The sequence below is a fragment of the Canis aureus genome, chromosome 13 (assembly GCF_053574225.1).
Source record: "Canis aureus isolate CA01 chromosome 13, VMU_Caureus_v.1.0, whole genome shotgun sequence".
Taxonomy (NCBI): Eukaryota; Metazoa; Chordata; class Mammalia; order Carnivora; family Canidae; genus Canis; species Canis aureus.
The window spans coordinates 67,541,035-67,568,683 of NC_135623.1; the positions used below are offsets into that span (position 1 = coordinate 67,541,035).

General features: G+C 38.4%; 1 long non-coding RNA gene and 1 pseudogene across 2 annotated transcripts in view; one reads left to right on the top strand and one right to left on the bottom strand.

Moving 5' to 3' along the window:
• LOC144282649 (tripartite motif-containing protein 60-like) overlaps positions 1–27,649 on the bottom strand; it is a 209,574-nt pseudogene that overhangs the window by 30,457 nt on the left and 151,468 nt on the right. The gene's annotated exons all lie outside the window — the stretch shown is intronic.
• LOC144282646 (uncharacterized) lies at positions 382–26,261 on the top strand. The gene is made up of 3 exons (XR_013351146.1): positions 382–747; positions 15,876–15,998; positions 26,237–26,261. It is a non-coding gene; the product is annotated as an uncharacterized LOC144282646 (long non-coding RNA).

Here is a 27,649-nt window from a genome sequence, read left to right on the forward strand (position 1 = left end):
TAACTCCCTCCATGGAAAGGCCTCACTTTGGGAATACTTATTTATTGCTAAAGTCATTCCAGAAGTATTGCTCTTACTCCTTCATTAGTTAATTAATTAATCAATGCTTTTTAAAACTAAAAAAAAATAATGAATAAGGAGAAAGTAATGAGATCTCCTGGCAGAGTGAACACAAAAGGGCTACTTAAAATTCAATAAAAACCAAGACAAAGTCTCAAGATAAACAGCACTTGGAAAGTTAATTGTTTACCAAACTCTTATTTGTTCAGCCCGACTTATTGTTAAAGAACACGCCAGAAGATGACCTGTGTTCAGACACGTCACTCGTATAAACCACCTGCTGAATCTCAAGTGTGCCTGGGGGGAAAGAATAGTCTTTGCTGGCTCAGAGCTGTATATATTAGTGGTATTTACACAAGGGCGTGTGATAGAAAAAGTACATAACTGAACTTATTCAGAGTTTCCTGTTTCCTTCTTGATCCTGCAGAGGGGGAATGACTTCTTTCCTTTGGAAGCGCAGATTCTCTTTGGATAAATCTTAATTAAAATTCTAGCTGGATTAGTAAACTTTGGTTAATGAATTGGCATCAGGAAGCACCTATATTTTCACGGCCTTGTAGAGTTCGGTGAAAATGTTTACTAAGGGACACGGCGTGTCCTGCCCTCACCCCCAGGACACTGAAGACTCTGTTTGAATCAGACTCATGAGTTTCTTCCTAGCCACTCTCAGAGACAGGAATGCTTCTGGTAAGTTTTTATAAAACCCTCATATTTTCTTAGCCTCAACCGAAACTCTTCTTTTTTCCTTAATCTGTATTGACTGGTAATTAATTTCATTGCCACAGATATGAAATCCCACTTATTGTTCTTTCCTGGAGATTTTCATTAGTGTAAAAGAAATATAGCTAAAAAGGGGGAGAAGAAACCTATGCTTTGTAGAACACACTCTCAGAACAGTTTTCTTCTCCTCTGCTCTCTGAGACTGACTGACTTCTTTGTGCCAGTCCCCCCCACCGACCAAGGAAGAAGAAATGTATTTTCATTTACTTCTGAGATAGAATTCAGCGAGAACTTTCAGTTCTCGTACTTTCCTCTTGTTGAAATTATGGTACTGTATTCTGGTGAAAGCAAGAAATAACTTCAAGAGAAATACTTCCGAGGGACATAGTTACTTAAATAATGCTAGCTTAATTTTTTAATTTAGGTTGAAAGCAGATAAATGGTAACATTTCCTCCTGAATATTTCTATGGACTTTTTGTAACGTAAATCTTACGATAGAAATCCGTAACCAATATTATTTTGTTCTAGATATTCAACTAGCATTCTGAGGTAAAAAATGTCATAGGATGTGCCTTGAAAATTCAAATTGGACGGGGGCTATTCAGTCGCCTATTGTGTGGTGTGATGAGGTGTAGAGGATCCATCCAGTCCCATAGGGCTCCTCTCTGCTGAGACACAGCAGTAATCACATTACCAACCATTAAAAACAAAAATTCTCAGAGGGTGCAATGTTTATAATTAATCTACACAAACACAAACCCGAAATGCTGTTTTTCATATTTTCATATTTTAGCAGCAAAGACTTGTTCCCAAATTGTTGAAAAATTTCGAACATACAAAAAATTAAAATGATTATACCATGAACACCTGAACACCCACCACATAGAGTCTACAATTAACATTTTGCCGTATTGACTTCTTCATATACTATCCAATACCCCTCCATCTAGTCATCCATCAGTTCATATTCTTTACTTTTATATTTTTAGAGCAGTTCTAGGTTCACAGCAAAATTAAGAGTAAAGTACAAATATCTTTCATACGTCCCCAGCCTCCCCCATTGTCAACATTCTCCCACCCCAGTGGTACATTTGTTACAACTGATTAATCTAAATTGACGCATCATAATCACCCAAAGTCCATAGTTTATGTTAGGCTTCACCCTGGGTGTTGAATTCCCCCATCCGTGGCAACCACTACTGGTTTTGCTGACTCCATAGTTTTGCCTTTTCCAGAACATCCTATAGTTGGAATCATAGAGTATCGTGCCGTTTCAGATTGGTTTCTTTCACCTAGTAAGAGGCATTGAAGGTTCCCTAATGTCTTTTCATAGCATCGTGGCTCGTTTCTTTTTAGAGCTGAATCATATTCCATTGTCTGGGTATACCACAGTTTATCCATTCACCTACTGAAGGACATATTTGATGTTCTGGGAAAGATAAATAAAGTTGTGTGCTGGGTTTTGGTTGGAGATAAGTTTTCGACTTCTTTGGGCAAATACCAAAGAGAATAGTTGCTAGATCATGTAGCAAGAATACCTTTAGTTTTGTAAGAAACTGCCAAATTGTATTCAAAAATGGCTGTACTGGGATCCCTGGGCGGCTCATTCCGTTAAGCATCCAACTCTTGGTTTCAGCTCAGATCATGATCTCAGGGTCATGAGATCAAATCCTGCATCGGGCTCCGAGCTGAGACCAGAGTCTGCTTGAGATTCTCTCTCCCTCTTCCTCTGCCCCTCCCGCTTGTGCTCTCTCTCACTCTCTCTAAAATAAATAAATAGATTTAAAAAAAAAAAAAAAAAGGAAAAGGCTGTACCATTTTGCATTCTCTTCAGCAATGAATAAGAGTTTCTTCTACTGCTCGACATCTCCATTAACAGTGTTCTGGATCTCTAATAGGTGTGTGGTGGTATCCCATTGTTGTTTTAATTGGCACTTCCCTGATGACATGATAGGAAATATCTTTTCATATGCTGGGTGACATCGATATCTTTTTTGGCAAGATGTCTGAAAGATCTTTGGTTTTTTTTTTTAATTGGGTTGTTTATTTTCTTATTGTTGAGTCTGAGAGTTCTTTGTGTATTTTTGCAAACACTGCTTTATCAGATTTTGAGTTCTGCAAATGTTATCTTTCAGTTTGTGGCTTGTCTTCTCACTCTCTAAATATAGTCCCTCACAAAGCAATTTTTAATTCTGATGAAGTCCAGATTATCAATTATTTCTTTCTGGGTTATTCTTTTTGGTATTATATAGATATTTTTTAATGTTTTCAGATGTCCAGTTTAAGATAAGAGGGTATAACTCAGAACAGACAGATGGAAGAGATGCACAGGGCAAGGTGTGGGGAAGGGCACAGAGCTCCTACACCCTGTCCTGGCACAGCACTTCTCCCAAATCCACACATGTTCACCAACCCAGAGGCTCCATCCTCCTTACCTTTATGATGCATTTTGAAGTTGCAGACCTCAGTATACTTTACCTAAACATTTAGGGATGCATGTCACTAACCAGAGTTCAATTGTTTAAATAAATTTATATATATATATATATATATATATATATATATATATATATAGTCCATTTTTTTTAAAATAGTCTATATATAGTCCATTTTTATAAAATAAAATATATAATTTATATTATATATATATATAGTCCATTTTTTTAAAAAATTGGGTTGTTAGTCTTTTTATTATTGACTGGAGGTGCTTTTGTAAGTATATATTGCAGCTACAAGTCCTTTGTCAAATGCATATTTTGTAGTATTTTCTCCCAGTCTGTGGCCAGCTTATTCATTTTCTTGAAGGTGAGCACTAGCTTTAAAGTTTGATGAAATCTAAGTACCTATTTTTGTATGGTTATTAATTTCTGTGTACTATCTAAAAAAGTCTTTTTTTCTCAAATTGCAAAGATACAATTTTATGTTTTATTTTCTTCTTTTTCCTTAGAAGTCTTATCATTTTAGCTTTTACATTCAGTCCTAAAACTATGTGTCTGTGTTTGGTGTAAAGCAGGAGTGGAAGTTCTGTGCTTGCTTGAGTTGTTCCACCGCTGTTTAAAAAAATTTGTTTTTTCCTTTTCCCCACTGGATTTCTTTGGAGACTTTGTAGAAAATCAAATGACCACTAAAAGTAGGTCTTCAGCAGCCCGGGTGGCTCAGTGGTTTAGCGCCTGCCTTCAGCTCAGGGCGTGATCCTGGAGTCCCAGGAACAAGTCCCATGTCAGGCTCCCTGCATGGAGCCTGCTTCTTCTCTGCCTGTGTCTCTGCCTCTCTCTCTCTGTGTGTCTCTCATGAATTAATAAATAATTTTTTTAAAAGTAGGTCTTAATTCAGACTCTATTCAGTTCCATTAATTCATTTTTCTCTTCTTATGAAAACACCACATTGTTTTGATTACCATAGCTTTACAGGAAGTCTTCAAGTCAGGTAATATGAGCCCTTTAAATTTACTTTTCTTTTTTTCTTTTTTTGAAAATGTTTGGATATGCTACCTCCTTTGCATTTCCATAGAAAGTTTAGAATCAGATTATCAATTTCTACAAAAAGCATGGTAAGATTATGACTATGATTACATTGAATTTATAGGTTAAGTTAGGAATAAGCTAAATCTCCCAATCTATAAACATGGTATATCTCTCAATTTATTTAGCTCTTATCTGATGTCTCTCAGAAGTGTTTTGTAGTTTTAAGGGTAGCGATCTTTTCTTTCTTTTTTTTTACATAAATGGTCACAGAAGTTTTACTCATAATTGTCCCAAACTGGAAACAGCCCAAATATGCCTATCGACTGATGAATTGATAAGCAAAATGTGGGATTTTTCATAAAATGGAATACTGATACTCAGAACAAAAAGACTGAATCCAGTGGGATTTATCCCCAGGAGGGGTTTTTCCTTCTGGATGGAGGGTGAGGATGATTGGGCAGAAGGGTACTTTGGCAGAAAGTAGGCCAGGGATCCTTTGTCATTGAGAAAGCCAAGAAGGGGCTCGGAATCACCTTTATTTTAAATAAATAAATAAATAAATAAATAAATAAATAAATAAATAAATAAATGGCTAAGCCCTCCTTACAGTGACAGCTCCACTTCTCCACTGGCCCAGGGGTGTCTCCAGCCCCCTCCTCTATTCTTAGGGACCAGTTATGCATCCTGCAGTGGTAGTCAACTGATCCTACCCCACTCCAGCGAGCTCCTGCTGTGCCAAGCCAGCTCCCTTCCCCAGCAGCTTTCATGTCACTTGAACTGTGCAACCAGCTCTTCAGCCTCTGTTGGCTTTTCCATGTTCTGATCCCATCTGCATCATGGGTTTCAGAGATTCCTTTAAACTGACATTTCATTCACCATCCACGTGCCTGTCTTCCACTACTGTGATGGATTTATTCTTTAAAAGTATACATCAGGGTGCCTGCATGGCTCAGTTGGTTAAGCATCAGACTCTTGATTTCAGCTCAGTCAGGATCTCAGGATCGTTAAGATCAGGCCTCACGTTGGGCTTTGCTCAGTGTGGAGAAGGCTGGAGACTTTCTCTCCCTCTGCTCTTCCCCCCTTCAAATAAATAAATAAATCTTTAATTTTAAAAAAAGATTTTATCTTTTAAGTAATCTCCATGATATAGAAGATGTTAAGGTTCGAAGCCAATGGCCAAGAAATAATTCTTGAGACATCTTTGGTGCAAAAAGGTGATTTCATTAAAGCTTAGGAGCAGGACCCACCAGCAGAAAGAGGTGCACTGGGTCATGAGGTGTGGCCCATTACATATTTTCAAGTTGGGAAGGGTTAGGATAGCCTTAGGGTCTAAGGAATTTTGGAAGCAAGTTTCCAGGACCTTGAAGGGGCTGGCTATTGTTGAGAAAAGGTTATTCATTACTGTCTAATAAAACCTGAGTCATGTCAGATGTATACTGATTGATCATACACTTGGAGAGTGATCGCCAATGTGTACCTTGGAGAGTAGGGATAAAGGAAGTTTCCAAAGAAATTTTTATATGTTAAAGTAGCTTACAGGATCCTGGAGGTTGGGCTAAGATTACCTGTTGCCTTAGGAAAGTATCAACATTGAGGCAGCTGAGTCCCTAAAGGAATGTCACTCTGCCTGTTTCAAGGACTTGTCACCGAGCTGTAAGTAGTAAGGAAATTTAATAATTTTTCTTCTTCCTTTGTTTCCTACATCAATATGCACTTAACGTGGGGCTTGTATAAACATCGGGGTGCAGGTGTCCCGGCGCTTTACTGCATCTGTATCTTTGGGGTAAATCCCCGGCAGTGCAGTTGCTGGGTCGTAAGGCAGATCTATTTAAAAAAAAATTTTTTTTTTTTTTTTTTATGATAGTCACAGAGAGAGAGAGAGAGAGAGGCAGAGACAGGCAGAGGGAGAAGCAGGCTCCATGCACCGGGAGCCCGACGTGGGATTTGATCCCGGGTCTCCAGGATCGCGCCCTGGATCAAAGGCAGGCGCCAAACCGCTGCGCCACCCAGGGATCCCAGGCAGATCTATTTTTAACTCAACTCGATGTTTATAGCAGCAATGTCCACAATATCCAAACCATGGAAGGAGCCTTGGTGTCCATCGAAAGATGAGTGGATAAAGAAGCTGTGGTCTATGTATACAATGGAATATTCCTCAGCCATTAGAAACGACAAATACCCACCATTTGCTTCGACATGGAGGGACTTGGAGGGTATTATGCTGAGTGAAATAAGTCAATCAGAGGACAAACATGGTCTCATTCATTTGGGGAATATAAAAATTAGTGAAAGGGAATAAAGGGAAAGGAGAGAAAATGAGTGAAAATATCAATGAGGGAGACAAAACATTAGAGAGACACCTAACTCTGGGAAATGAACAAGGGGTAGTGGAAGGGGAAGTGGGCGGGGGGTTGGGATGACTGGGTGATGGGCACTGAGGGGGGCACTTGGCGGGATGAGCACTGGGTGTTATGCTATATGTTGGCAAATTGAACTCCAAAAAAAAAAAAATTAAAAAAACAAAACAAAAATGTGGGGCTTGAACCCAAAACCCCGAGATAAAAGTCTCATGTTCGGCCGAATAAACCAGCCAGGCACTTCTCCCTTTTTTAACATCATTCTTTTTAATACTACTGTATTATACACTTAAAAATGGCTAAGGTGATATTTTTTGTCACATATTTTTTATTGTAATAATAAAATACCCACATAGCTCTTGAATTGCTAATGACCTTTGGGAGGAAGGAAAGGTAAACATGTGGGCAAAATTCATAGTCTTGAATGAAAAGGTAATTGGAATCCTAAATGTGAAATTAACTAGATAGATATTTTTCACTTTTAATTTCATTGTTAAAATAATATTTGAGGGCACCTGGCTGGCTCAGTTGGTAAAGCATATAACTATTCATCTTAGGATTATGTGTTCAACCCCACATTGGACATAGAGCTTACTTAAAAAAAGAAAAATATTTTAAATCTAATGTTCTAAGACTATACAACAAAGATAAACCATTTCATTGCGTCATTTTAAGTTTTGCTACTATATGTGAAAAATGTTCATTAGAATGCACTCCTTTGAAAAAAAAATAGACTGCACTTCTTTAGTTGAGATGACAGACACCAAATTTGAACTAACTTTATGATGGTAATAAAAATCGGAGTGTTTACATGTACCAGCCACATGGTATTTAAATGTAAAGGTCTTGTACATATTTTGTTCATTTATTCCTAAGTGTTTAAATTCTATTTTAAGTGGAATTCTTATGTTTTATTTTATAATTTTTGAAATTAATCAAAATAAAGTTGATTTTTTAATAGTGACCTTGAATTCTGAGATCTTGACAAATTCTAATAATTCCCTATAGAATCCTTAGGATTTTCTATTTAAGCCATCATGTCATCTCCAAATAGAGATAGTTTTATTTTTGTTACGTTCTTCACGCTTTTTTATTTTTATTTTTCACCTTACTGCAATGGCTAGAGCTACACCAGCATAACATCGAATAGAAGTGATTGAAGTGGATACTACTGCTTAGGGGCAAAGCATTCAATATTTCACCTTTAAGTATGATGGTAGCCATAGTTTTTTTAGATATTCACTTTATCTGTTTGAGGAAGAGCCCATCTATTCCAATTTGCTGGGAATTTTTTTATTCTGAATGGAGTTCAATTTTGTCAAATGAGTTTTCTGCATTGATTTAAATGATTATATGGGGTCTTTTTTCTTTATTCTCTTAAGAGAGAAAATTACATTGATTGAATATCAAGTGTTAAATCAGCCTTAGGATAACCTGAGATAAACTTGATCATTCTGTTATCCTTTTATGTACATCACTGGATTTTATTTTGTTCTTATTTTGTTAGAATTTTTCAGTTTATATTCATTAGGAATATTGATCTGTAGTTTTCTTTTGTTGTTTTTTTAGTATCTGTCAGGTTTGTTTATCACAATTAATGCAAGCCTCATAAAATGATTGGGAATTGTTTTTCTCTGCTTTTATTTTCTGAAAGGTTTTATGTAAGATTGGTGGGTTTTTTTTCCTTAAGTGTTTGATAGAATGCACTCATCTTATGAAAGCCTATCATAATCTTCCTGTGAATAAGAAGGTCAGTAATAATAGCTATCATCTTTATAAGATCCGACAATGGGTCAGTTACTATATCAGGAGTATTATATATGTTAATTCATTTAATCACCACAACAACCTTGTGAGGTAGATATTATTATTCTTTTTTAAAAGATTTATTTAGTTTAGAAAGAGAGAAAAAGCATGAGTGGGAGGGAGGGGCAGAAGGAGAGGGAGATAAGCAGACTCTCCACTGAGCAAGGAGCCTGATGTCTGGCTCCATCCCAGGACCCTAAGATCATGACCCGAGTCAAAATTAAAAGTCTGAAGTTTAACCAACTGAACCACCCGGGCACCCCAGATACTATTATCCCTATGTTAAAAATGCAGAAACTGTATTAGTAAGTGGCAGAGGCTAGAGTAATGTAAGACTCTAAAGGTTAAGCTTCTTTCATTCTAGTATACTGTTTATCAAATTCATTTTTATAGTAACTTAATCAAAGATATTAACACTGGTAAGGAATCATACCAACAGTCAAATCTATATCAAACCCATCAGACCTCCATTCATTCATTCAACAATATTGATTGATAAGTACTAATTGAGCACCTACCATGTGCCAATACTACTTCAGTCACTGGTATAGGTTCAAAGAACAAACCAAGCAAAAATCCTTGCCTTTGTGATGCTAAATTCTATCATTATACTAAATAAAAAACATAATAAATAAGTACATAGCCAGAGGGTAAAACTGTTTTGCAAAAATAAAACAGTGTGGTTTAAGGAGGTTAGGAAGTTTCAAATATAAATAGGGTGATAAGAGTAGACCACATTGAGGAGATTATTTCAAGCAAAGACTTGAAGGAAGGAAGTATTTAGCTATCTGGAGAAAGAGCGTTCTAGGCCAGGAGAACAACCAGGATAAATGCTTTAAGATGCAAGCAAGCCTGGAGTGATGGAGCAGAAGCCAGGAGACCAGTGCATCTAGAATGGAGGTGGGGGTGGGAGCAAGAGAGAAAGTCAGAGACACAACAGCAACCAGATCATGGAAAGTCTTCTAAGGCCATTACAAGGATGTTAGCTTTTACTCAGAGTGGATGGAAGAGTTGTATTGGAGTTTTCAGCCGGTAAGTTAATCAAATTTTTCAAATACTGTCTTAAGAACAGACTTAAGAAAAGTAAGGGAGGAAACTGAGAGATCAGGAGGGTATTTCATTAAACCCTGTAAGAACTAAGTGTATCTAAGGGAGCCTGATTGGCTCAGTCAGTAGAGCATGTGACCCTTAACACAGGGTCATGAGTTCAAGCCCCATATTGGGCAGTCTTAATTAATTAATTTTTTTAAGTACCTTAAATCAGAGTAGTTGAAATAGAAGTGGTAGGATTCTGAATATATTTTGAAGGTAAAGCCAACAGGATTCCTCAATGAAAGAACAAACGGAGTATGAAAAAGAAGAGTTGAGGATGACTTCAAGGGTCCTGAGCAACCGGAAGGATGATAGAGTTGCTGTCAAATGAGAAAGGAAGAGTATGAATAGAAAAGTTAGGGGGTGAGATAAAGTAAGAACATGTTAAGTTTGAGAAATGGTATATAAATATCCAAGGATATATGAGATCATTGTCTAATGAAATCTCTTGAGTTCTTCGTGGCATAGAAATATTGTCATTTCCTGTTTTCTCAAAACAATTGCCCAGCCCTAAATTTTTATTGCTATGCTAAGCCCAAGGATTAAAGTGTCTTGATTATTTTTATGCCCGTCCAGAGACTTACCATATATTAATTGACAGTATTTGAATGCCAACTCTTCATTAAAACATACACAACACACACACACACACACACACACACACACACACACACACACAAAGGATTTAGTAATTGAACTTCATGCTGTAGTATAACTTTATCAGAGAAATATTCTGGTGACTATTACTCATATAAAGATATAAACTTAAAGTTTTGTGTTAACAGTTTCATAAAACAATTGAATCTTTTTTTCTTGAGTTTATTTCTATGCTTTGCACAGTTCTCTTACCTTATTGTCAAACCATCATTATTATCACAAAAAAAATAGTTATAAACTGGTCTTGAAACTTAGCAGGACTTATCTTGTAATTTTACAGAGGTGGTTATAAAAATAGACACGATTTCTGCCCTTTGGAATCTAGCAATCCAGAAATCACAGCACTGACACACAGCAAAAGGAGCCATGGTCAGTTACTCATTCCTGAAATAGAGTACGTAGTTGCAAAGAGTTAGAACAGTGAGGTATCTATCTCATGCTTTGTTTTGGCTCCCACTTCCAGGGCTCTGCCCAGCACAGCCAGTGTTTACAGGAAAGAGGAGAACATGCAAGAGAGCCACCTCAATCCATCCAGACTCCACCACCCTCAACAATCACACAACATACACTCAGCAAGGCCAAGAGTACAAAATAGGAAACTCTCTTTAACTCTAAATAGAAACTTTGCAATATAAAGCATATGATTCAGAGGTGGCAACAAGGGGACGCCTGGGTGGCTCAGTGGTTGAGCATCTGCCTTCAGCTCAGGCCATGATCCCGGAGTCCTGGAATCGAGTCCTGCATTAGGTTCCCCAGAGGAAGCCTGCTTCTCCCTCTGCCTATGTCTCTGCCTCTCTCTCTGTGTGTCTCTCATGAATAAATAAAATCTTTTTAAAAAATGGCCTCAAGTATGGGAAATATATATATATATTTGAATATATTATATATAATAATATATTATATATAATATTTGAATATATTTGAATATGATAGCTCCTGCCAGGTTTAGGAAGCTCAAAGACTGAAGATATACCAGACATCACCTGGAATTCAAGGCATTGGAATTACAGTTATAACATCCTAAATGTCTTTCTTCTATTTTAACAAATATCTACTGTAACCAAAATGATAAAATGTCTAATTCAACCAAAATGATTGAACATACTCAGCAGCCTCCAAATGGAGCCAAAATGCTGCCATAAAATAAAATGCAAAACATTTGCTTATATGTTACACAAAATTCATCTTAACTCTCTCAGGTTGAAAAGCATTGGAATTACTTGGTTGTGGGTGGAATTATGTGATTCCACACTGCCTAGAAGAATGAAACACTTTGAAGAGCAAGCAAAGAGGAAAATCTAAAGATACCTGCATTCATGCTCTCCTGGGCAAAAATAGACCTCAAATGGCCCTGAATTAAAAAGACTTTGGAGATCTATTACTTTTCAATCACAAAGGGATTCTGACTGTTTTTGATTAGAGGATGAATATCTAACTAGAGACGAAAGAATAAAGAAAAAAGGAAAGTTAATATTCTTAGCATGAACTTGAGTTAAATACAGCATATATATCCTTAGAAGGCAGAAGGAGAAAAACAAAAACCCTTAGGAAATCTACACCTTAGAGAATTGCAAGTTTGGTAATGCTTCTTTCAGCAATATAAAGCCACTGCCTAAAATGAAAACACAAACACTTTCATGATTTTTTTTTCCTATTTTGCTTTATTTTCCAAAATTCCCCAACTATTACATTCACAATCACTAAAAGATCAATGTTATTTTTAAATCACCTGTTAGAAACCCAGAAAATGTTGTTAACTAAACTAAAAAACGAATAAATATATCAAGAAGGATGAGGATAGTCTCTTTAAAGTAAGTCTGTAACCAAAACCTGAGAATTTTTGAAGATGGAACAAATAAAGACACAGATTAAAATTAAGGGATTTAGTTTTTACAAAGAACAGATCTGTAGAGGCAAATTAAATTTAAGAATTTCAGGAAGGGGGCTGGAGTGTCTGGGTGGCTCAGTCAGTTAAGTGCTCTACTCTTGATTCTGGCTCAGGTCATGATCTCAAGGTCATGGGATCGAGCCCTATGTGGGGCTCCCTGTTCAGTGTGGTGTCTGCTTGAAGATTCCTTCTCGCCCTCTGTCCCTCACCGCATCCCCCCACTCGCACATGCACGTGCATGTACAGCTCTTTCTCTCTCTCTCTCTCTTTTTCTTTCTCTCTCTCTCTGTCTCTCTCTCTCAAATAAATAACTCTTCAAAAGAAATTTTCAGGAAGGGGTATAAATCTCAATGACTAATTTACTGAGCACCCACCAAACACAAAGCACTATTCAAGGCACTTTATCTCATATGATTCCCCCTAAAACTCTGAAAAGTGGCCTCCCTAAATATATAGGATTAAGCAAATCCAATAACCACAGCATATTTGTCTTGCTCTCATTGAACAGATAACCTTGTTCTAAGCAGTGTTTTCACCAAAGATTTAAATGCTGGCATAGAAAACTCACTGGAATAGGTGACATAAAGCTGAAAGAATTTGCAAAGGCATGGAATGATAAGAAAAGGATCCAGAAAAGGTCTTAGGTGGGCTAGATGGGCTAAATCTTACAATACGAAATTTAGTAAGTAAAACTATCAAGGACCAAACAACCAACTATAATAGAATTCAATATAAGAACTATGATTTGACAATTTGGCAATAATATAGATTTTAAAAATGACATGGGGGTTTAGTCTGTCAGTAAGTATAATATTTTTTAAAAGTAGGATTGATTTGCACCAGATCATTGATGAAAGAGAACAAGTAGAAGGCAATGGATTCTGCTACTGTCCTATGGGACCCTAGGCAATCTAATAGAAAATATTGTCTTTAGCTTGGGTATTTCACTTTAAAAGATTTGGAAATCAGGGAGAGAAATCACAAGGGAAAAGAGATGCAGAACTATGTCGCATGAGGAGTGTTTGTTTAGCAAAGAAAGGACATGCAAGTGACATGTTACAAATTCATTGTCTTCAAATATTTGAATAGCCCTCACATAGAAGGGGAACCTACTAGTTCTGCATTTAAGAACGGAATTGTAATGGCTATGAGGAGAAGTCAGCTCATCTAAAGAAAGAGTTTTCTAATGAGCCAAGAGCTAGCCAGAGGTTAAATGGATAGCTTCCAAAGGTAGTGAGTGCCCTGTCACTAGAGGAATTCAAGCTTAGGCTGGGATCTATTCTGACAAAACAGTTTAGGGAGAATCCAATCGTTGTGTGGTGTATAGGCAGAGTGATATTTAATTTTCTTTCCAGACCTGAAATTTCATTTAAGGGAAAGTTCTTGGGAAGAAGATGGCTTTTTAGTCAAAATTTAAAGAGAGGATGGCTTGAAGTATGGAGTCCAAGACAGGAGAGGTCGATATGGTGGGGAATCCAAAATAAAGACTGAGAAAATCAATCAAGGAGACATTTAGCAGGTTGACACATGAAGCGGAGACAACAGTACGGGAGCTGGGAACACATTTGCCATCGGCAAGTGCAACCACTTGGAGGAGTATCTCAGTCCGTTTGTACCGCTATAACAAAACTACCACGGGCTGGTGGCTTACCTAACAAACATTTATCACTTATATGAGGAGGCTGGGACGAGGCCGATAGTTCCACAGGCTGGGAAGTCCCAGGATCAAGATACTGGCGGGTCCCATGTCCAGCGAGGTCCTGCTTCCTGGTTCATAGGCAGCTGTGTCCTCCCTGTGCCCTCACGTGGCAGAGGGGGTGAGAGAGCACGCTGGCGTATCTTCCATGAGGGCACTAATCCCATTCACGAGGGCTCCAGCCTCATGACCCAATCACCTCCCAAGGCTCCACCTCCACATAAAGTCACATTGGGGATTAGGATTTCCACACACGGATTCTGGGGGGACCCAGACATTTAGCCCATAACAATGAGCCCACAAAGTGAGGAAATAATTCAGCAGCACGGCCTACAGAGACGAATGTGGTGGTGGTGCCTCCCAATCCTTCCAAGCTGGAAGGATTCCTGCTCAAGGCCTTGTTTTGTAGGTGGCGTTTACACCATGACAGAAACTTCCATCTACAACCATCTTCACTCCTACAATCACAACAGAAAGATGTGCAAGTAGTTTCAGACCATGTCCATAAGGCCATCGCTCCGTGCAGGGGCTGCATGTTGTGTTCAGACTTTTTAAAAAGGGACTGAGATGCTCCATCTCAGAAACAAAAAGGGCCGACAATTCCATCAGGCTCAGGGAATGGCATGGGTGTCGGGTTAGTGGCCAGGGCCTGCGCTTGACAGTGAGACTGTGTGAATATCTGTGACTAGTGCAGCTTTTCAGATTTTGCCCCTTAGGCCTCTGAAAACAGGTGGAGGAGCTGCAGAACATCATGGAATTTTTTTTCAGCCTGTAGTTTTCTGATAGAGTTGGCTTTAAGAATTCAAAATACTGGGGTGCCTGCGTGGCTTGGTCGATGAAGGGTCTGCCTCTGACTCAGGTCATGGTCCTGCACTCCCGGCTCAGCAGGGAGTCTGCTTCTCCTTCTGATCCTCCCCCTCTTGCATTCTATCTATCTATCTATCTATCTATCTATCTATCTATCTATCATTATCTATTTATCTCAAATAAATAAATTAAATATTTTTAAAAGGAAGAAGAAATCAAAATTCTAGGGGCACCTGGGTGTCTCATTTTGTTAAGGGGCCAACTCTTGGTTTCTGCTCAGGTCATGATCTCTTGGGACCTGGGAGGGAGCCCAGTGTCTGGCTCCACACTCAGCAAGGAATCTGCTTGAGATTCTCTCTCTCCCTCTCCCTCTGCTTCTTCCCCAACTTGAGTGCACTCTCTCTCTCTCTCTCAAATAAATAAGTCTTAAAATATATATATATATATATATACACTAAAAAAAAAGTCCCTTGTACCCAGGCAAGTTTATTTACTTACTGTGAATGAGCCCTTTGTGTTGACTTCGGCCAACTTTCCTTCAGATTGAGGCAATCATTTTCCCCATTCCCTTCGGCTCTCGGTGCAAACACGGGGCGTTCACATGAAGAAGGTTATTGAACAAAAAGAGCACATCCCACACAGTCCCCAAGCAATCCTAACAGCCCCCCAGGGTTTGTTCCAATATCCATGGAACAAATGGATGGGGCACAGAAAGAGCAGTGTGCACCGCAAGCCACCGCCAGAGAGAAAACGAAACAACAAAGCACCAGAAACACATCCCCGCCTTGCCAGCAATGACGGCAGCAAGAAAAACCATCCCTCCCAACAAGGCTGTCCATTTTCTTGAAGTCTTAAAGCTGTTTTCAAAGCAGACTTCTTGTCCTCTGGGTGGGATTTGCTCAAGTAATAGAGCACTTCACCAAGCAATCACCAAGATTTCTAAATATACCTATAACCCAGATTTTCCCCCAGGATCTCTGCTTCAACTTGCTTGTTTATGTGCTTTTTTTTTTTTTTTTTGGTCCATTAGTTTATTCACTTACATTCATTCCATGAATATTTATAGACACATTTATGGCATACCAGTCACTTTCTGGAACTCTGCAGATTCAGAGGTAAACAATTCGAGGGCCCTGCTTTCATAGGGCTTTATTTCGTGGAGACAGACAAATAAACCAAGAAAAAAAATGCAATGGGTAAGAACGACAATGAAAATAAAACAGGATGATGAAGAGTGCTTAGAGCCCCCTTTAAATGGGAGGCAAGAAAGGCCTCTGAGGGGAAGCAGGGGAAGCAGTACTTGAACAGAAGAGGGAATGATACGCAGAAACCAGGTCCAGGGAAATGAAGAGGAACGTTCTAGGCCTGGGCAGGGGAAGAGCTGTGTGAGCTCAGCAGGGTGCGCCAAGTATGACCAGGAGCACAAACAAGGTCAGCGGGCTGGAGCATGGTAAGTATCACAGGCACCACCATCACAGACGAGGGCAGGTGACCCAGGGCCTCGTAGGGAAGGCCTGGGAATTAAGATTCTATCCCCAGGAGAGCCATTTGCAAGTTAAACAGAAAAGCAACACGGTCGGACTTACATTAATAAAGATCGTTCTAGTCGCCAGAAGGACAGCAGGGGTGTAGGATGGAGGGGTAAGATAAGTCTAATGACCCAATTCCCTCCCCATATAGAGAAGATAATGTCTGAATTTAATTGGTTTCTGGGGAATTCCCTAAATAATAATGACAGATCAAGGTGGCCATGCTTTAGTCAATAGTAAATGAAAGGAACTCAAGTAAGCTTCCATAAGCTTAGATGTGATATGATATTCGGTATGATAAAAGGAGCGAGATTTATTTTCTCTTATTTAAAAATGAATAGGGTTTATCTACAGTCTCCTACTAAATAGTAAGTGCAGTTAGTCCTACTCTGTGAGAAGCTACAGAGCAAAGTGATTTGTTTATACATTAGGCGACCTGGGATGGACCAAAGTGTCCAGACACACAACCCAGCAAGAAATGCAGGCTGTACAACCAATTGGCTTTTAGATGCTCCCAGAATAATCCTCTGGGGGGGGGGGGCCTGGGTGGCTCACTCAGTTAAGCATCTGCCTTTGACTCAGGTCATGATCCTGGGGTCCTGGCATCAAGCCCTGCGTTTCCGCAGGGAGCCTGTTTCTCCCTCTGCCCCTCCCTCTGCTTGTGTGCTCTCTCTCTTTCTCTCTGTCTCTCTCAAATAAATAAATAAAATCTTAAAAAAAAAAAAAAAAACAAAACTCCAGAGTGGGGAGAATGCAGATAACATCATCCTCTAAAAACATCATTTTTTGGTAAGATTTTATTTACTTATTCATGAGAGACACACAGAGAGAGTCAGAGACACAGGCAGAGGGAGAAGCACACCCCATGCAGGGAGCCCAACGTGGGACTCGATCCCGGGTCTCCAAGATCAGGCCCTGGGCTAAAGGCGGTGCTAAACCCACCGAGCCACCCGGGCTGCCCTAAAGGCATCATTTTTGCCTTCAGACAACAAACTTTTGGCTGGTTTTGAGGCCCAAAAGACAGCTGTGAAACCACCTTTTTCTGGAATTAAGGGCACGATGGTAGAGAGTTTCTGGTTAAGGGCTCTCTGGTCTGAGCATTCAACAAGGACATAATCAGGTTCCATTTTCTTTTTCTTTTCTTTTTTTTTTTTTTTTAAGATTTTATTTATTTTGAGAGACAGAGAGAAGGAGAGGGGGCAAGCAGTGGGAGGGGCAGAGGCAGAGGGAGCAAGAGAATCTTAGAATCTTAAGCAGCCTCCACATCCAGCATGGAGCCCCACACAGGGCCTGTCTCAAGACCCTGAGACCATGACCTGAGCCGAAATCAAGAGCTGGACACTGAGCCAGCTGAGCCACCCAGGAGCCCCAGGTTCCATTTTCAATAGCCATATATGTGACAATATTCATTATCCCATGACATCATTTGACAGTGTTATCCCAGCACATCAGCAGGCAATAAATCGCCCAACTATTCATTCCTGACAATCCAAAGGTCATTACTTTGTGGTTTTTATGCCCAGCAGCCAGTATGATGAGCTAGAAATAACTCGTTGCCTCTGATCCATGTGTATAGGAAACATTAACGGACTCTTCCTTCTGGAAACAGCTACCTGAAAAGCAGTGAATGTTCTGAGCATGGGACAAACCAAAGAATATGGGAAACGGTGTTGCGTAGGTGTGTGATACCGTATATGCAATGTGAAATATCAGAGAGCTTGGGCGATTCGTCCTCATTTGCTTCCAACCTATAGCATTTAGTCACCACTAGATGACACCATTTCTTTTTCTTTTCTGTTTTTATTTTGCTTTGCCTTTTTTTTTTCCATGAAGAAACAAAGTTCTCATAGGACTCTAGCAATAAACATGATTTTTTTGTTCTCTGAGCTGCTTTAACAAACTTAACAGTCTTCATATTCTTTGATGAGGCACAGCATGATCAATCTGATTTTCAAATACTCGAAAGACTGCAAAATGTACAACAGCATATGCTACATGTCTACTGACCATGAGGAAGTTTGAAGAATTAATATTCTCTATACTGCTGAATTCACACATCATTCCATGGATCTTTTATTTCCCCATGATCTTCATCTCCCCTCTTCCTCTTTGTACTGCATTGTAACTAGTGTTGGGGGATCCTCTGCACCCCATACAGCCAGCAAACTTGCTTTACAGTGGTTCTTGGCTTCATCTCTTCCTCTCCATTCCTATTGCTGGCACCTAATACAAAGCTAAAAATCTCATTCTGAATTTTTTCCAGTTAGAATTCTTTTCCTTCAATCTATTCTTCCCTTGGAGATGCAATTAATATTCCCAAAACACTACTTCATTATGACGTTGTATTGTTTTTTTTAAGTAACCCCTTACACCCAACATGAGGCTCAAACTCATGACCCCAGGATCAAGAGTCACGTGATGTATGGACTTGAGTCAGCCAGGCGCCCCATGACCTTGTACTATTAATGACATTCTCTTTACCTTCCAACATCATTTAAGTCTAAGCTCTTACCTTGACATTAAATTCTTTCAGTTGTCCTTTGCCTGACCAATATTATCTTCTTCCATTACCTAACATAAAAATTCCTTTTTCAATTAATGCACCTAATGCTTAGCAAAACAGGATTCTAACTATGAGGATAGGTTTTGATGTGTTTGTTTCCCTGGTTGCTTAGTTGGTTGGCTCATGGCCAGTATAGTACATTGATTAAGAGTGAGGATTTCTGGAACCAGGTTGCCAAGAGTTGATATTCTAGCTCTACCCTATACTAGGTTTTTGTTTTTGTTTTTGTTTGGGGGGGGGGGGGTTGTAATTTTTTTAAGTGATCTCTACTGCCAACGTGGGGTTCAAACTCATGGCCCTAAGATCAAGTCGCATGCTCTACCAACTGAGCCAGCCAGGTGCCACTACAAACTAATTTTTTTTTAAGATTTTATTTATTTATTCATGAGAGACAGAGAGAGAGAGAGAGGCAGAGACACAGGCAGAGGAGAACAGGCTCCTCGCAGAGAGTTTGAGGCAGGACTTGATCCCTGGACCCTGAGGTAAAGGCAGGTATTCAACCCCTGAGCCACCCATGTGACCCACACACAGAAGTTTTACAATTTAAGTTAAGTTAGTTCATGTATCAGTGCTTCAGTGCCCTCATTTATGAAGTGGAGATTAAAAACAATAACTGCTCTTGGGGCACCTGGGTAGCTCAGTTAGCAAAGCATCTGACTCGATTTTGGCTCAAGTCATGATATCAGGGTTGTGAGACTAAGACCCGTGTAGGGCTCCACACTGGGTGTGGAGCCTGCTTAAGATTCTTTCTCTCCCTAGCCCTCTGTCCCTCTGCCTCTCCATCCCCTCCCACCCACGCTCGTGTGTACTCTCTCTTTCTCTCTCTCTCAAAACAAAACAAAACAAATAGTATTTATTTTACAGCATTACTATGAAGATTAAAGGGGTTAAAGATAGTGAAGCTCTTGAAACAGCACCTGACACCTTCCAAGTGCTCATTATGTCTCCTATGTCTCCTGCTTCTCTCTCTTCCTATCATCTCACTCCACCACACAGACAATTTGGCAGCATGCAAGGCTCAAAAAACATGTGTGGAATGAATGAACCCCCTTCATTTGAATTGATTTTGCCACTCCTCTCTACTGAAAGCTGGGATTTCTTTAGCGCAAAGCTTAAGGTCCAAATGTACCCCCCACCAAGCCTTCTTTTCTTTTCTTTTCTTTTCTTTTCTTTTCTTTTCTTTTTTCTTTCTTTTCTTTTTTTCCTCCTTTTCTCTCTATGCTACTAGCACTGTACTATGTCTCATGCATACAAGTTTGTGTTTTTTTTAATGTATGCTTTCTATCAACCTTTTTTTAAAAAAATGATTTTCATTTATTCATAAAAGACACACAGAGAGAGGCAGAGACACAAGTAGAGAGAAGTAGGCTCCTCGCTGGGAACCCGATGTGGGACTTGATCCCAGGACCCAGGGATCATACACTGAGCCAAGAGCAGATGCTCAACCGCTGAGCCACCCAGATGTCCCTCATCAACCTTTTAATTGTATCTTTCTGACTCTAGATTTTAACTTTCTGAGGACAGAAATCATAGTGAATGCCATGGAGAGGACAAAAGAAGTAAGAGCATTTACCTGCAAGAATTTTACTCACTCAGAGAAAAATAAGACAAAAGAGATGGTGCAGTTAATATTTATTAACCTGTTACCTGTGAAAAATAAAGATAGAAAGTAGAAATCAGGTGCTAAGGAAATCCATGTAAGAATGAGAACCCTTATGTTAAGAGTAGTCAGAAAAGATGTGGAGGAGGAGGTGCAGCTCCAGTTGGGAGGTGAAGGATAAATAGAATCAGAAAAGAAGGGTCTTGGTAAGGTGTTACAGAATTATTTTTATACCTGCTGCCCAATTCAAAGAGCAAGTTTTGTTTAGTATTGAATTTTGGGGCTGCTTTTACACATCGTGACAGCACATGCACAGCGGCTCTCCAGGAAAAGAACTGATAGCACAGGAGTTGGGCTTGGTTTCTTCAGACTTCACACCTCATATCTTAAAATAATTAGTGCAAAAGTGGCTTTCAGGACAATAAGAACAGTGCTTAACGAGTCATGAAAGAGTCTCCACAAAATAAATTTCCATGGAAAAAACAAAGTGTCTATCTGTATATATATAAGATATATACATATACATATATGTATATATATATATATATATATATATATATATATATATATCAGTTATCTTTTTATTTTTTTTTTCCATAGACCAGCATTGGTTTATTTGGGCCAAATGCATGCCTTGTTGCTTGTTTCTATTCTAGCAGCGGCACCGCTCAGCTGTCAACACCGCAAAGAAGGAGACTGCCCTCAAGCAATCTAGCAGATCACTAAGCCAGAGAACAAATGCCACGAGTCTCTTAAATATATAGTTTTGGATGTTGTGGAATGTAGAGGCAGGCCTTCACTGCGGCAAATGTGGTGGGACACAGGGGCTTGGAGCATGCTCAGAACCAGCTGTTCTGGAAGGACAGCCCTGGGCCCACCCTGACTTGACAAGGCAACCAAAATCTGCTTCGGGCATTTTTCCCATTTTTCTTTTTTACGTTATGAAATCACACTGTCCAACCAGTCTGCAAGTGCCCATTTGTGTGACTTCATTGAGACTCATTACCTGAACGAGCAGGGGAAATCCATCAAAGAATTAGGCGACCATGTAACCAACCTGCGCAAGATGGGGGCTCCCGAATCTGGCATGGCAGAGTATCTTTGACAAGCACACCCAGGGAAACAGTGATAGTGAGAGCTAAGCCTTAGGCTGTCTTCCCATAGCCACAGGGTGACTTCCCTGGTCACCGAGGCAGTGCATGCATGTTGGGGTTACCTTTACCTTTTCTAGAAGTTGTACCAAAACATCTACTTCTTTCATTTGTATCTTTTCTTCAAATAAAGTAATTTGGTACCCCCCCAAATAAATAGATAGATAGATAGATAGATAGATAGATAGATAGATAGATAGATAACTGCTATATATATATACATATATATACATATATATATATACACAGACACACTATATATTTTTTTCACTTAAGAGCTAACTCACATTTATTAAAAATTGAAGATTACAGAAAAGAATAAGATTTGCTTTATTAAACAAGCTCAATTAACTTACCTTCCACTAATAAATGAAACTATTTAATATCACAAAAGGAATTTTGAAATAAGGTTGATTTCAACCTCTGAAATTAAAAGCAGCTAAGACATTTTCAGGAGAGCAACCACAGACCTCCCTCTAGTGGCAAGAGATAAAGTTGCTGCTGAAAGTTGAATTGCTTCTGAAACTACAGAAAACTGCTCACAGACATTTCTTTTCTAGAATTACAACCTAAAAAGACTCTAGATTAATATATAAGGAAAATAGATCTCATTTTTTAAAACAAAAGTCAGACCTAATTTTCACATACAATTAATGCTACTCTCTCTAGAAATCTGATCTCTCCAGAAAAATGATTTACCAAGGACATTTGGGAAATTCTGGCTTTCACAAAACAAAAGTTTATGGTTCATATATATATATATATATATGGTTCATATATATATATATATATATGGTTCATATATATATATATGAGAGAGGAAGAAAAATAGAGAACAGAATCAAGAGTCCAGAAATAGACACACACAAATAGTGAACTAATTTTCAATAAGGAAGCAAAGATAATCCAATAAAGGATAGTCTGTCCAACAAATGGTACTTGAATAATTGTATATCCATCTGTTTAAAAGAAGCAGAAGGAGGAGGAGGTGGTGGAAGAAGAACCCAGACATAGGTTCTTTACAAAAAGTGACTCAAAATGAACCTTTAGACCTAAATATAAAATGCAAAACTATAAAACTTCTAGAACAGAAGATCTATATGACCTTGGGTTTGGCAATGAGTTTTTGGATACGACACCAAAAGCATGGCCCACAAAAGAAAAGATTTAATAAGCTGGGCTTTATTATAATTAAAATCTGCTCTTCAGAAGACAAAAGACTTGAACAAAGAAGATACACAGATGTCAAATAAGTGCATGAAAAGATGTTCAACATTGTATACCATTAAGGAACTACAAATGAAAACAATGACATACTACCATTAGAATGACTAAAATCTCCCCAAAAGATGAAATACCAAATCAACACAAAGATGCAGAGTAACAGGAATGCTCATTCATTGCTAATGGAAATGCAAAATAGTACAGCCACTTCTGAAGGTTAGTTGGGAGTTTCCTCCAAAGATAGGCTTACCACATGATCCATCAAAAATGCTCCTTTATAGATTGAAAACTCATACTCACACGAAAAATCTGAAAAAGCTACATACCATATGATTCCAATTATATGACAATTAGAAATAAAACTAGAGATAGTAAGGAGCTTAGTGCTTGCCTGGGGGTGGGAAAGAGAGATGACAGGGAAGCGGAAGAGAAACTATTCTGTGTGATACTGTAATGAGGTTGACATGAGTTTGCCAAAGTCGACAGAATTGTACAACACGAAGAGTGAACCTTAGTGTAAATCATGAATTTCAGTTAATAATAACATCAATACTGGTACATTGATTGTAACAACTGAACCATGCTAATGCAAGATGTTAATAACAGGAGAAACGGAAGGCAGGGAGAGACAATATATGGAATTCTCTGTACTATCTGCTCAATATTTCTGTATCTCTAAAATTGTCATAAACAAAACCAAGGATATTTTTATTTTAAGAAATTAAAATTATGTAGAGAGAAAAAAGCATATGTGACTTTGGAAGCAGCTACTAACATGTTCACTTATTACAAAAATCATACATTCCTTTACTTATTACAAAGAATCATATTGCCTTTGAATAAATCATTATATTCTGCTAATATATGCCAAGGTGCTTATTTCAGCCCATTGCTATAACATGGCCCAGACTGTTAATGTCAACATGACTTAGCAGAGTCTGTCTGTACTCATAGACACACACCTTGGGTTTTGGAAACACACAGTGGCCAAAAAACAACAAAACAACAAAAACCCAATACATTCTTAGAGAAATGAACAGAATTCATCCGCGGTTATAGGTACTAGACAAACCACAAAATAACATATTCACTTTTCCTTACATTCTGACTTCCCCAAACCATCCAGAACACCCACTTGTTTTCTTAAACACAGTGTTGGACAGCTCCTCAACCTGAGAATGGAGCTGTGAGCCCGGGTTCTTGTGTGGCAGCGAAGACAAGAAACAATGGTGAGGCAGTATGGATGGCACCGCCAATTCTTTATCAATGCAAAGGTGGTCACAAGTAAGAATTAACTTCAAATTCCTACCCCAGAGATGGCAAGACCCTGGAGAGAACTAGGAATGAGACCAGAGATGGACAAGTGCTTTTCAGTCAAGGTGGATTTAACTTCATAAAAAATAATGTTTTAAAAAAATATCTGATTAATCAAAGATTCCATAAACATAGACAAAAGATAGATTGAAGATTAGAGAATATATAGACCCAAAATATATAATGAGTGTCTACAATCAGTGTGAAAATTACAAATGCCCAGCTTAAAACTGGACAAAAGATATGAAAAAAGCTTTCACAGAGAAAACTATGTAAATAATCAACATATGAAAAAATATTTACCCTCACTAAAAATCAGGAAAAAGCCAATTTAAACAAAGATAGTATTTTCAACTTCAAACTGGAGGGAAAAAAACTAAAGAGAGAGAGAGGTGGGGAAGGATTGATGAAACAGTCCTTTACATATAGTCTCGGTTGCAAATTCCAGGGAAATTTATGAAGAATAATATTTGAAAGTTGTATAGTTTCAGCAATTCTACTTCTATAAATCTTTCCTAGAGAAATCTAAACCTGTCTGCAAAATGATATTTACAAAAAAAAATCTTTTCTACTGCATTGTTGGTAATGCTAAAAAATTAGAGCCCAATTCAAGAATAGGTAAACACATGATAGTAGAGGTATACTCTAGAAAGCTGGGGTCCCATTAACGAGAATAAACTAGATCAACATGCAATGGTATTAAAAGTTTTTTAGATGCATTTTAACCTCTGTTGGAAATATCCTTTAAATTTTATATTTTGAAACATGCCCCGGACTCGGGGCACATGGGTGGCTGAGTTGGTTAAGCGTCTGACTCTTGTTTTCAGGTCAGGCCATGATCTCAGGGTTGTGAGATCAAGCCCCATGTTGGGCTCTGTGCTGGGCGTGGAGCCTGCTCAAGATTTTCTCTCTCTCCTGCCCCTCCCAAACCTCTGCGGGAGTTCCCACACTCTCTGCCTCTCTCTCTAAACAAACAAACAAAAAAGTGAAAACAAACAAAAAAACATGCGTACCTAGGACACAGAAATTCTGTCCTACAAAACACAAAAAGCTATAGACTTCTGACCAGTCATTCCCAAACTATTGTCAAATATAATAAATATGTCCTTAAAAAAAAAGAAATCTGTGATTCCCTCACCCACCTCTGTTCTGCAGAGGGCAAACCTAACTTTGGCCACAAATGTTGTCTCTCAAGAAAGGGTCTGATGAGGTCATTTTAAAAATAACAGGCAAAGGAAACTGAACTCTTAGGTGAAAGACCTCAGTAAATCGCTTCCACAAAAGAGACAGTAAATGAAGAATTGGGGATGAGTTACAGTGGAAGGATGTGAAATCTCATTCTCTGCATGTTCTTAAAATTATAACATTTCCACATATATCTGGAGTCATTTAAATATTTGCCATTTGTGCACTAAACATTGAAAGAAAGACAAAAAGAGGGAGGTTACTTCCAACTAGATAATGCTATAATTTCCCCCCAATGGAACTATTATTTCCTTTCTAAATAAATGAGCTCTTCTTGTTTGAGTCGGAAATTGGAAGCTCCATGGTTGCATTATTATATTTTGTCTTTAGTTAGGTTAGGTATAATCCAGCTACTCTGAGGTCTATGGCTTTTTTCACTAAAAATTGCTTCAATTGTATATTTATCACCTGGCTAGTGGATGTCAGGTGATTTCAGGCACACAAACCAAAGAGATTTTACTCTGAAGCTGGGTATAGTTGGGGCACCTGGGTGGCTCAGTCAGTTAAGTGTCTACCTTCAGCTCAGGTCATGATCCTGGGGTCCTGGGGTCAAGCTCCACATTGGGCTCCCTAAGCAGAGAGTCTGCTTCTCCCTCTCCGTCTGCCACTCTCCCTGCCTGTGCTTGCTTGCTCTCTCCTTCTGTCAAATAAATAAAATCTTAAAAAAAAAAAGCGAAGCTGGGTATAGTCATGTCGGATAGATACCAACATTACTACTTATTTTTTTCATGAAATGAAATACACCCCAGTTTTACTCCCAGAGTGGTATCCAAAAACTCACAAATGTACATACACAAAACCTGGCCCCAGCCTTCATGCACGTTCTCTTCCAATCTGTATGGTAAAGGCGTAAATTCAGTTACATCAATAGTAATGCTAAATTTCAAAAAATGAGAACACACTGTATTTTTTGCCAGTGCTGAATGTAGTGTTCCAGGTGCACAAAAGTATTTTAACAAGTTTCAGTAAATCTCACAAGTGTTTGATTCTAAAATAAATAATTGTCGAACAAGCTGTCTCCGGGTTAGAGTGTGCTAAACCAATGTTTGGTTTCCATTGCAGGTGAAGAAGTTTGTGGTGGCTCATGGAGCTTCCGTTCACCAGCCTGGAAATAGCATTCATTTTATTGGCTTTTGTTATCTTTTCTTTATTTACTCTGGCTTCCATCTACACTAACCCAGATGAGAGGAATGAAGGTAAGAAGAGAAAGCTCTTTGTGGCTAGTCTCTGTTTCCTTTGTTTTCCAATCAGCTTTCTGTATGATTTGATTGGTTTGGTTTCTGTTCTGTGTGTGAAGATAAATTTGTTTTGGGGTGTGGTGTGTGCATGTGAGAAAGAGAGAGGGCAAGACAGAGGGAGAGTTTCTTATTAAGTAGCATCAAAAACCTATCATGGCACTTTACCACCAATTTTTTTAAAGCTTAGACATGGAAAAAAATCATCACATGACTTCTGATCCCAGAATTTGGCAGATTTTATGCCTTGAAACTAATATACATATAATGTAGAATTAATGCATATACTATAAAATTAGATATTTATTTATTTATCTAATTTTAACTTTCACCATCCTTCCCTCCCTGCCCCAAATTAGAAATTTAAAATGTATAAAAAGCTCAATATTTTTAAAAAGTTTTTAAAGGTAATTTTTTTACAAGGCAAACATAAATGAGTTTATGAGACAAAAATTCCTGTGTAGCATGGAGTATGTATGTTTTCAACTATACATGGGAAGGAAAAGGATTTGAGTTTTTTTCTAATGATTTCCTGTCAAAGACAACCTTTTGAAAAATAGAAGTGTTTTTAAAACAACACTGCATGTTTACCTATTGCCAATAATAATTGTTTGAGCAACAGAGAATATAATTTAAATGGTTGTGCTCCCTAGTTCACTGTCATTCAAGGCCCAATACAAAAATGGTAACTGGCCATTTTTAAGACCAAAAATTTTACATATATATATAATATGCCAAGGAAATTATACACACTTGTAGAGAATAAGATAAAAATCATAAAAAGAAAATTGTGTTTCCTGCAATTGTGATATGCTTCCAACAATTTTGGATTCTAAAAGAAGTTCTCTCTGTTTAACAAAACGTTATTCTCTGTTGACATACAACACCTGTAGAAGTAGGAAACGAAAGTCATAGTAAATAGTCCAATTCATGCAGACATGCAGATTAGGAAACAAAATTGGAGTCCATAGGTCTTTTCCTACTCCACGTTATGCTAGTTTAAAATGAGTTTTGTTCAAAGAAAGAGTAAAACCAAAATAGCCGTCACTTTAACTTGATAATAATGTATTTCTCCTACATGGAAAGGAAGCTTTTCATCTCTGGTTAAAAGTACTGAATCTAACTATTCACATTTCAAATGGGATAACAGAGACTCAAAAGTGTTTAGAAAGTTTCTCAGGTGCTCAATTAGTAGAAGAGCCAAAACTAGAGCAGATGTCCCATAGTTCCAAGTTCACCC